This window comes from Lipotes vexillifer, unplaced genomic scaffold (assembly GCF_000442215.2).
Source record: "Lipotes vexillifer unplaced genomic scaffold, Lipotes_vexillifer_v1.1 scaffold204, whole genome shotgun sequence".
Taxonomy (NCBI): domain Eukaryota; kingdom Metazoa; phylum Chordata; class Mammalia; order Artiodactyla; family Lipotidae; genus Lipotes; species Lipotes vexillifer.
This window is the reverse complement of record NW_006777418.1, coordinates 2505072-2515845: the sequence shown is the minus strand read 5'-3', so window position 1 is coordinate 2515845 and position 10774 is coordinate 2505072.

Sequence of the window (10774 nt, the reverse complement as noted above, 5' to 3'; positions counted from 1 at the left end):
ACCATCCCTGCCTCTCCTTTCTTTTTTTTTCTTTCTCAGTTTTAGTTTTGACTAGCAGTTCATTACTCTAGATACTTTTCAAATGGGAGTGTTTTAAAAAATTGTCAAACTCTGCAAAATATTTTGAGACATTTTCATATTTAGGAACATTTCTTCAATGTAAATAAACATATAGATATATTCTTATTCTTAAATATTTAAGCTTCAATCTCACCAATCTAATGACATATCCCTGTTTGACAAACCAACCACAGGTAACACTTCTGAAAAGCAAAATGAGAAAATTCTGTAATGTACAAAATATCACTGAGTTGTGTGTCCTATAATGTGAGTAGAATTCATTCATTCTTTTCATTTAGGATAAATACACATCAGTGTTATAGCTGCCTCCTCATTCTTAAAAAATGAGATTCACAATGAATTTCAATGTTTCTCCACCAACCTCCTCTGAATTCTTTTTCAGAAATTCTTAATGTTTCTGGCTTGACAGCTTTGTGCTCAAGGTTGACAGGATATTTTTAGTATCCCAAGTATTTTAAAGGCTTGGAAAAGTGTAGCTCTGGTTTGCTTGTTTATGAAATAATATTTAGCAGACAATTACAGTTGGTTTAATATGCATTCATTGCTGTCTTAGGGGAAAAAATGCCTCCAGGTTTTTTGGCAAAACGAAGAGAAATATGCATTCTCTCACACGGAAGGCACTCAGAATGGGCCGTGCTTGCTTATCACTGAAGATTGTGCATCTTGCAACAGTAAATGGAAGAAGCTATAAAAAGAAGTAAATCTAGCTTAGCTCTACTTCTTGATCAATAGAAGGAGCCTGGGATCCCAGTCCTGACCCATTTTAATTTAGTAGCAACAAGATAATCCAGCATAGCAGTGCAAAGTTGCACCTCAGTTTCAAGCAGGGCTCTGAAAAGTTATGTGAAAATCCATTTTGTCACCTCAGTCAGTCATCCAATATTTATTTAGGATCTATAATGTGCTAGGCCCTGTAGTCAGTTCTGGAGCTAAAAATGTAAATAGAATGAAGATTGTCACTGCCCTCTTGGTGATTACTATCCAGCAAGGAGAACAGACATAAAGAACTAACTGAAGGATCCATAGTATCGCTAACAATATCACTTATGCATTATTCTAGCTTGAAATATAGAACATAAATCTAACTATGATGAAACATCAGACAAAGCCAAAATGACATCAGTCTATTTAAAAGGAAAGCAGGGGACTATTTTTCAAAAATATAAAATTTTTAATAGACAAAAGAAAAGCTGTGGAAATTTTCTGAATTAAAGAAGACTAAAGATATAATTAAATGAGCTTAGACTGCATCCTGTCCCAGAAAGTAAGTTAACAAAAATGGCATAATGGACAAACCTCAGTTTTCCACCATCTGTATAGAGAAAAACCTAGGTCTTCCCTACTATGTCTTTCTTTCCTATGAGTCTCCTTTACTACTCACACAAAACACTTTACTCCCGGTCACCAAATGTGTGGAGGTTTTTCTCCATACCACCAAGAAATTCTCAGGTACCAGCAGGGTGTCCAAGAATTCAACTCAATTCTGACACTATCTACCCAGAGATAACATCAGCTCCCACAGGTTAATGGTTCAGTCCTACAAGGCTGCCCCCGCCCCGCCACTTCAAGTACCAGTCACAAATCTGTGACTTCTGACCAACTGGTTATAGATTGGGAGGTTCCAATGACCCCCTTCCTTGGGTCCAATTAGTTTCCTAGAGTGGCTCATAGAACTCAGGGAGACACTTACTTAGGTTTACCAGTTTATTAAAAGGTACGATAAAGGATACAGATGAACAGCCAGATGGAAGAGACATGTAGGGCAAGGTATGTGGGAAAGAGAGCAGAGCATCCATGCCCTATCCAGTCACGCCACTCTCCCAGCACCTGCATGTGTTCACCAACCCAGAAGCTCTCCAAACCCCATACTTTTGGGATTTTATAGAGGTTCATCATATAGGCATAATCGAACCTTAACTCAATTTTCAGCCCTTCTCCCTTCTCAAGAGAACGGGGAGTGGGGTTGAAAATCCCTAGCTTCTAATCGTTGCTTAGTCTTTCCAGTTATTAGCCCTCATCCAGGAGACCATCCAGAATCACCTCATTAGAGCAAAAGACAGTCCTATCACCTAGGAAATTATAAGTGTTTCAGGAGCTCTGTGTCAGGAATAGAGATAAAAGACCAATATTGGAACTAGAGAGGCTCCTACTCTTCTTATCACTTAGGAAATAACAAGGATTTTAGGAGCTCTGTGCCAAAAACTGGGAGCATAAACCAACATATATTTTCTGTTATTTCTTAAATGGTAATTAAATAAAAGTAATGAATTAATATTGAATTTACTGAAGCTAGTAAGTCCACTGTGGTTATGAAAGAGAATATCTCTAAAAAGGTACACTCTGAAGTATTTAGGGATAAAAAGCTATGATGTATGCAACTTACACTCAAGTGGTTCAGAAAAATAATATTATGTATGTGTGTGTTGTGTGTTGTATGTGTGTGCGTGAGAGAGAGAGAGAGAGAAAGGGAGAGAAAGGGGAGGAGGGAAAGGATGCAAATGATAAAGCTAATGGGACAAAATATTAACAATAGGTGAAATCTGGGTTAAAAAAAGTTTTATTTACTATTCTTGCAACTTTTCCATAAGTTGGAAATTATAAACTTATAATAAAAATGTTAATTGACTGAGTTTATATTATGTGCCAGATACATAGCCTAATTCACTAATAGTACTTACCTTACCTTTCTATAGAAATAACAAAGATGTTTGTTTCAGTCCAAGTTTACCTGATAGCCCCATGTCCAGAGAAGTACATAATTGGTAATTGCATTAGAGAGTTCAGAGTGTTTCCAAGAGTTTCCAGTTCTTCTGCAATAATCCAGCTAATTTTCATCCACTACTTCTTTCATTAATCTAAGATTAACTTTCTTCTTCTTAATATGATGAAAATTTGACAGAAACTTATCCAGGTAATCGCCATTACATCTCATCACTACTTTTTAAAAGGTGTGTTTGTGTGTGTGTGGGGGGGGGTGCTGGGGGAGTTGAGGGGGAAGAGTTCATGTATTTATGAATTCACTCAGTTCTTGAATGCCAACTTCTGTTTTGGTAAATGATACGATATTACAAGCCACATCGAAACTTTGTGGTTTAAAGAAAAAACAACTTTTTATTATCTCTCACAATTCTGCAATATAAGCTGAGCTAAGTTGAATGGTTCTTCTGTCCCCATGGTATCAGCTAGGAGTGTAGTCATTATGCTCAATGTACCATGCTCAAGATAGCCCATTCACATGGCTAGCAGGAAGTGTAGTTATGGACTGGAAGATCAGACTAAAGTGCCTCCATCCTCCTCCATTTGGACTCTCCACACAGTTTGGCTCATAGCATGATGGCTGACTCCAGCAAATTTCGTAAGTCTAGCCTTGGATTGTACACACCGTCACTCTTGTCACATTCTATTAGTCAAAGCTAATCATAGGCATAGGGCATATAAGATGGAATTACAGAAGCAAAAAGCATAGTATTTACTATTTTACATATATATATTCTGTGTATATAGCATTTATTATATTCTATTGTATATTTTATATATATATAAATATATAAGTGTGTATATAGAAAAAGCACAATATTTACTATCATATATATTTATATTCCTTCTAACTTCCCTGGCCAGTAAAATAGGTAAATAAATAAATAAATAAATAAATAAAGCTAAAAAATTGGAAATGAAAATTTGTAATATTTGCAAACGGTTTGATGGTTTATGTAGAATATTTAAAGAAGTCTACAGAAAATTATTAGAATTGTTACAGGAGTTTAGCAAGTCTCTAGGGTGCCAGGCCAATATCAAAAATCATCTTTATTCCTATGTACCAACTAAAGAATTTGAAAATTACATTTTATGAGTACAGCATTTACTGTAGCATCGAAAATATTAAATATCTGGGAATAATCTAACAAACGTGAATACCTCTAACAAAACTACAAAACATATTTTAAAAGGCTAAAGAAGAACTGAGCACATGGAGAAATTTATCATGTTCATGGATTACAAAACAATACTGTAAAGATATCAGTTCTCACCAAATTTATTTATAAATTCAATTCAATCACTGTATGTGTGTGGAAATTCACAAGTGAATCCTAAAATTTGTGTGTAAATGCAAAAAGCCAAGAATAGGTAAGTCCAAATTGAAAAAGAAGAAAGTAGAAGTAAGTATTGCTGCACCAGGCATTAAGACTTATTTTTAAAGCTACAGTAATTAACAGTGTGGGATTTTGTGCAAGGATAGCTAAATCCATAACAGAATAGAAAACAGAGATCAGAAAGAGATGCACACATACATGGATGCTTGAATTGTGATAAAAGTGGTACTGGAGAGCAATAGAGAACAGTCTTTTCAATAAATGGTGATGGATCAATAGGCTATACATATGGGGAAAAAAACTTGATCTCTTCTTCATACCATACATAAAAATCAATTTCAGGTTAATTGTAGAATTAAACATTAAAAAACAGGAAATCATCTAGAATATAATGTATTAAAATAGCTTCATGATCTCAAGATAAGCAATGATTCTTCTAATATGATACAATGATCACTATATCTAAAGAAGTATCTTGAAAATTGGCCCATATTAAGATTATGAACTTCTGGTTACCAGAAGTCACACAAAAAATGTATATAGGCCAAAAGCCTGTATACAGAATGGGACAAGATATTTGCATCACCAGGAAAAGGCTTGTATCCACAATGCATAAAGAACCGCAAATCCTTCAGTAGAAGACAAACAACCATAAAGAAAAAGTGAGCAAAAGACTGGAAGAGGTACTTCACAAAAGGGGATATAAAAACGGCCTGTAAATATTTGAAAGAATGCGGAACTTCAGTAGTTATTATGGAGATACAAATTAAAGCCATACAAAAGATGACAGTACACCCCCATCAAAATAAATAAAATTAAGAAGATTGACAATGCCAAGTGTTGTTGAGGAGGAGAGGCACTGGGAACTATCATAAAAGGTTGATGGAAGATAAATTGATACAATTGGAAAATAATTTGACAGTATATGCTAATGTTAAATGTAAGCATATCTAATGACACAGCAATTCCACTCTTAATATATGTCCATAGAAATGCATACATGTGTCCAGCAACAATAATTTCATAGCTGCATAATTTGTAATAGCCCCAATTGGAAAACAGCCCTAATGTCCATGAACAAAATTGTCATATAAATTGTGGCATATTCATTTAATGGAATACTATATAGCAAAGGATATGAACAAACAAGTTAACACACCACTACATGGCAAATGTGATAAAAAGTTAAATAATAGGGCTGTTAAAACATTAAAAGCAGATTAAATTAAATTATCCCTATGAAGTGCCCATTATTTGGACTCTAAGTATCTCAAGATACAAAATGCACTTCACTATACAAGTATATCATGGTTCCATTTCTTTTATTTCTCTTTTTTTTTAACATCTTTATTGGAGTATAATTGCTTTACAGTGGTGTGTTAGTTTCTGCTTTATAACAAAGTGAATCAGCTATACATTTACATATACCCCATATCTCCTTCTTCTTGTGTCTCCCTCCCACCCTCCCTATCCCACCCCTCTAGGTGGTCACAAAGCACTGAGCTGATCCCCTTGTGCTATGTGGCTGCTTCCCACTAGCTATCTATTTTACATTTGGTAGTATATATAAGTCCATGCCACTCTCTCACTTCGTCCCAGCTTACCCTTCCCCCTCCCCCTGTCCTCAAGTCCATTCTCTACGTCTGTGTCTTTATTCCTATCCTGCCCCTAGGTTTTTCAGAACCATTTTTTCTTTTTTTAGGTTCCATATATATGTGTTAGCATACAGTATTTGTTTTTCCCTTTCTGACTTACTTCACACTGTATGACAGACTCTAGGTCCATCCACCTCACTACAAATAACTAAATTTCGTTTCTTTTTATGGCTCAGTAATATTCCATTGTATATATGTGCCACATCTTCTTTATCCATTCATCTGTCAGTTGACACTTAGGTTGCTTCCATGTCCTGGATATTGTAAATAGGGCTGCAGTGAACATTATGGTGCATGACTCTTTTTGAATGATGGTTTTCTCAGGGTATATGCCCAGTAGTGGGATTGCTGGGTCATATGGTAGTTCTGTTTTTAGCTTTTAAGGAACCTCCGTACTGTTCTCCATAGTGGCTGTATCAGTTTACATTTCCACCAACAGTGCAAGAGGGTTCCCTTTTCTCCACATCCTCTCCAGCATTTACTGTTTGTAGATTTTTTGATGATGGCCATTCTGACTGGTGTGAGGTGGTACCTCATTGTAGTTTTGATTTGCATTTCTCTAATAATTAGTGATATTGAGCAACCTGTCATGTTTGTTGGTAATCTGTATATCTTCTTTGGAGAAATGTCTATTTAGGTCTTCTGCCTATTTTTGGATTGGGTTGTTTGTTTTTCTGATATTGAGCTGCCCGCGAGCTGCTTGTAAATTTTGGAGATCAATCTTTTGTCGCCTGCTTCATTTGAAAATATTTTCTCCCATTCTGAGGGTTGCTTTTCATCTTGTTTACATTTTCCTTTGCTGTGCAAAAGCTTTTAAGTTTCATTAGGTCCCATTGTTTAGTTTTATTTTTATTTCCATTTCTGTAGGAGGTAGATCAAAAAGGATCTTGCTGTGATTTATGTCATAGAGTGTTCTGCCTATATTTTCCTCTAAGAGTATTACAGTGTCTGGTCATTTAGGTCTTAAATCCATTTTGAGTTTATTTTTGTGTATGGTGTTAGGAAGTGTTCTAATTTCATTCTTTTACATGTAGCTGTCCAGTTTTCACAGAACAACTTACTGAAGCGCTGTCTTTTCTCCATTTTATATTCTTGCCTCCTTTATCAAAAATAAGGTGACCATAGGTGTGTGGGTTTATCTCTGGGCTTTCTATGCTGTTCCACTGATCTATATTTCTGTTTTTGTGCGAGTACCATACTGCCTTGATTATTGTAGCTTTGTAGTATAGTCTGAAGTCCAGGAGCCTGATTACTCCAGCTCTGTGTTTCTTTCTTAAGATTGCTTTGGCTCTTCAGGGTCTTTTGTGTTTCCATACAAATTGTGAAATTTTTTGTTCTAGTTCTGTGAAAAATGCCATTGGTAGTTTGATAGGGATTGCCTTGAATCTGTAGATTGCTTTGGTTAGTATAGTCATTTACACAATATTCATTCTTCCAATCCAAGAACATGGTATATCTCTCCATCTGTCTCTATCATCTTTAATTTCTTTCATCAGTGTCTTATAGTTTTCTGCATACAGGTCTTTTGTCTCCTTAGGTGGGTTTGTTCCTAGGTATTTTATTCTTTTTGTTGCAGTGGTAGATGGGAGTGTTTCCTTAATTTCTCTTTCAGATTTTTCATCTTTAGTGTATAGGAATGCAAGAGATGTCTGTGCATTAATTTTGTATCCTGCTACTTTCCCAAATTCATTGATTAGCTCTAGTAGTTTTCTGGTAGCATCTTTAGGATTCTCTATGTATAGTATCGTGTCATCTGCAAACAGTGACAGCTTTACTTCTTCTTTTCCAATTTGGATTCCTTTTATTTATTTTTCTTCTCTGATTGCTGTGGCTAAAACTTCCACAGCTATGTTGAATAATAGTGGTGAGAGTGGACAACCTTTTCTTTGTCCTGATCTTAGAGGAAATGGTTTCAGTTTTTCACCACTGAGAATGATGTTGGCTGTGTGTTTGTCATCTATGGCCTTTATTATGTTGAGGTAAGTTCCCTGTATGCCTACTTTCTGGAGGGTTTTTATCATAAATCGGTGTTGAATTTTGTCAAAAGCCTTTTCTGCAACTATTGAGATGATCATATGGTTTTTCTCCTTCAGTTTGTTAATATGGTGTATCACATTGATTGATTTGCATATATTGAAGAAACCTTGCATTCATGGGATAAACCTCACTTGATCATGGTGTATGATCCTTTTAATGTGCAGTTGGATTCTGTTTGCTAGTATTTTGTTGAGGATTTTTGCATCTATGTTCGTCAGTGATATTGGCCTGTAGTTTTCTTTCTTTGTGACATCTTGTCTGGTTTTGGTATCAGGGTGATGGTGGCCTCGTAGAATGAGTTTGGGAGTGTTCCTCCCTCTGCTGTATTTTGGAGGAGTTTGAGAAGGATAGGTTTTAGCTCTTCTCTAAATATTTGATGGAATTCACCTGTGAAGCCATATGGTCCTGGGCTTTTGTTTGTTGGAAGATTTTTAATCACAGTCTCAATTTCCGTGCTTGTGATTGGTCTGTTTATATCTTCTATTTCTTCCTAGTTCAGTCTCTGAAGGTTGTACTTTTCTAAGAATTTGTCCATTTCTTCCAGGTTATCCATTTATTGGCATAGAGTTGCTTGTAGTCATCTCTCATGGTCCTTTGTATTTCTGCAGTGTCAGTTGTTACTTCTCCTTTTTCATTTCTAATTCTGTTGATCTGAGTCTTCTCCCTTTTTTCCTTGATGAGTCTGGCTAATGGTTTATCAATTTTGTTAATCTTCTCAAAGAACCAGCTTTTAGTTTTCTTGATCTTAGCTATTGTTTCCTTCCTTTCTTTTCCCTTTTATTTCTGATCTGATCTTTATCATTTCTTTCCTTTTGCTAACTTTGGCGGTTTTTTTGTTTTGTTTTGTTTTTTTCATCTTTCTCTAATTCCTTTAGGTGTAAGGTTAGGTTGTTTACTTGAGGTGTTTCTTGTTTCTTGAGGTAGGATTGTATTGCTGTAAACTTCCCTCTTAGAACTGCTTTTGCTGCATACCATAGGTTTTGGGTCCTTGTGCGGGGCAAGCCTGCGGCGACAGAGGCCAGTGTGATGTTGCAACAGCCTGAGGTGCGCCATGTGTTCTCCCAGGGAAGTTGTCCCTGGATCACGGGAACCTGGCAGTGGCGGGCTGCACAGGCTCCCGGGAGGGGAGGTGTGGATGGTGACCTGTGCTTGCACACAGGATTCTTGGTGGTGCAGCAGCAGCCTTAGCATCTCATGCCCATCTCTGGGGTCTGCGCTGATAGCCGCCGCTTGCGCCCGTCTCTGGAGCTAGTTTAGGTGGTGCTCTGAATCCCCTCTCCTCGTGCACTGCAAAACAATGTCTCTTGCCTCTTAGGCAAGTCCAGACTTTTTCCCGGACTCCCTCCCGGCTACCTGTGGCGCACTAGCCCCCTACAGGCTGTGTTCACGCCGCCAGCCCCAGTCCTCTCCCTGGGATCTGACCTCCAGAGCCGGAGCCTCAGCTCCCAGCCCCCACCCACCCCAGCGGGCGAGCAGACAAGCCTCTCGGGCTGGTGAGTGCCGGTCGGCACCGATCCTCTGTGCGGGAATCTCCCCGCTTTGCCCTCCGCACCCGTGTTGCTGCGCTGTCCTCCGCGGCTCCGAAGCTCCCCCCTCGCCCCCGCTTACCCCCCCGTCTCCTCCAGTGAATGGTCTTCCTAGTGTGTGGAAACTTTTCCTCCTTCACGGCTCCCTCCCAGTGGTGCAGGTCCCGTCCCTATTCTTTTGTCTCTGTTTTTTCTATTTTCTTTTGCCCTACCCAGGTCCGTGGAAAATTTCTTGCCTTTTGGGAGGTCTGAGGTCTTCTGCCAGCGTTCAGTAGGTGTTCTGTAGGAGCTGTTCCACGTGTAGATGTATTTCTGATGTATTTGTGCGGAGGAAGGTGATCTCCACATCTTACTCCTCTGCCATCTTGAAGGTCTCCTTCATTACTTCTTTAGTAAAATGACCATTTTTATGCTCACTCAGTCTCATGTCATTACTTTGAATCTATCTGATGCCCCTTTAATCCTCTGGCCTTAAAGAAAGGTGGTCTCAGGTAGGGACAAAAGACTCCATGAACATTGACTATGGGGCAAGTCTTAGTTAGGATCTGCAGACTAAGACCAAGCAAAGAGCAGAGAAAGTTTCTTGGGGACTGAAGACTTAGCAAAAGAATTATCCATTCCATCGAATAGCCAAAGGGCATAGGGTACAGGGCATGGCTGCCAGAGAGAACTCTGAGTAAAAAAGGTGCAATACACACATGATAATGCTTTCCTATTTTGGAGTCTTGGGAAAGAAGACAAGCTTTTGGAAATATACAGACAACTGGAAAAGAAGAGAGAAGTTTCCTATGGGGTGTCAACAGTTTCATTTTATGTGATTCAGACTGTGAATGAAAACTCTTACTGTTCTTTCATCCACATCTGGGAAAGTAAGATTTGTACCCAAGAGATTTAAATACTGGTCAGCCTGTTTTAAAAAATAATCATTGATTATTTTGACATATAGTTAAGGCTATATGCCTTAGAGTCAGAGTTACATGTGTTGTAATCTCAGCATTTTGTCAGCTGATCATTTTTCTAGCTGTGATTTTGCTAACTTAACTAATATTTTTTTAGGTCAAGTTTTATCATCTCTAAAATTAGTATAATAGTATCTACCAAATGGAATTATTATAAAAATGAAAAGAGATAATATATGTAAAGTACATATCACAGTGTTTGCTAAAAACTAACTACTGAATAAAGGCATCTATGATCCAAAAGATAAACATATTCATACACACACACACACAAAAACACAAATTCAAGTAGCCCAAAGTCTCAGGAGACAAGTTAGCACTTAGTCTTATGAGAAATGTAAGCAAAGGATTAGATTTGTCATCTAACCAAGGCTAGGGGCTGGCCATCAAAGAAGAAATTGTTGTACTGAAGAAAATGGAAA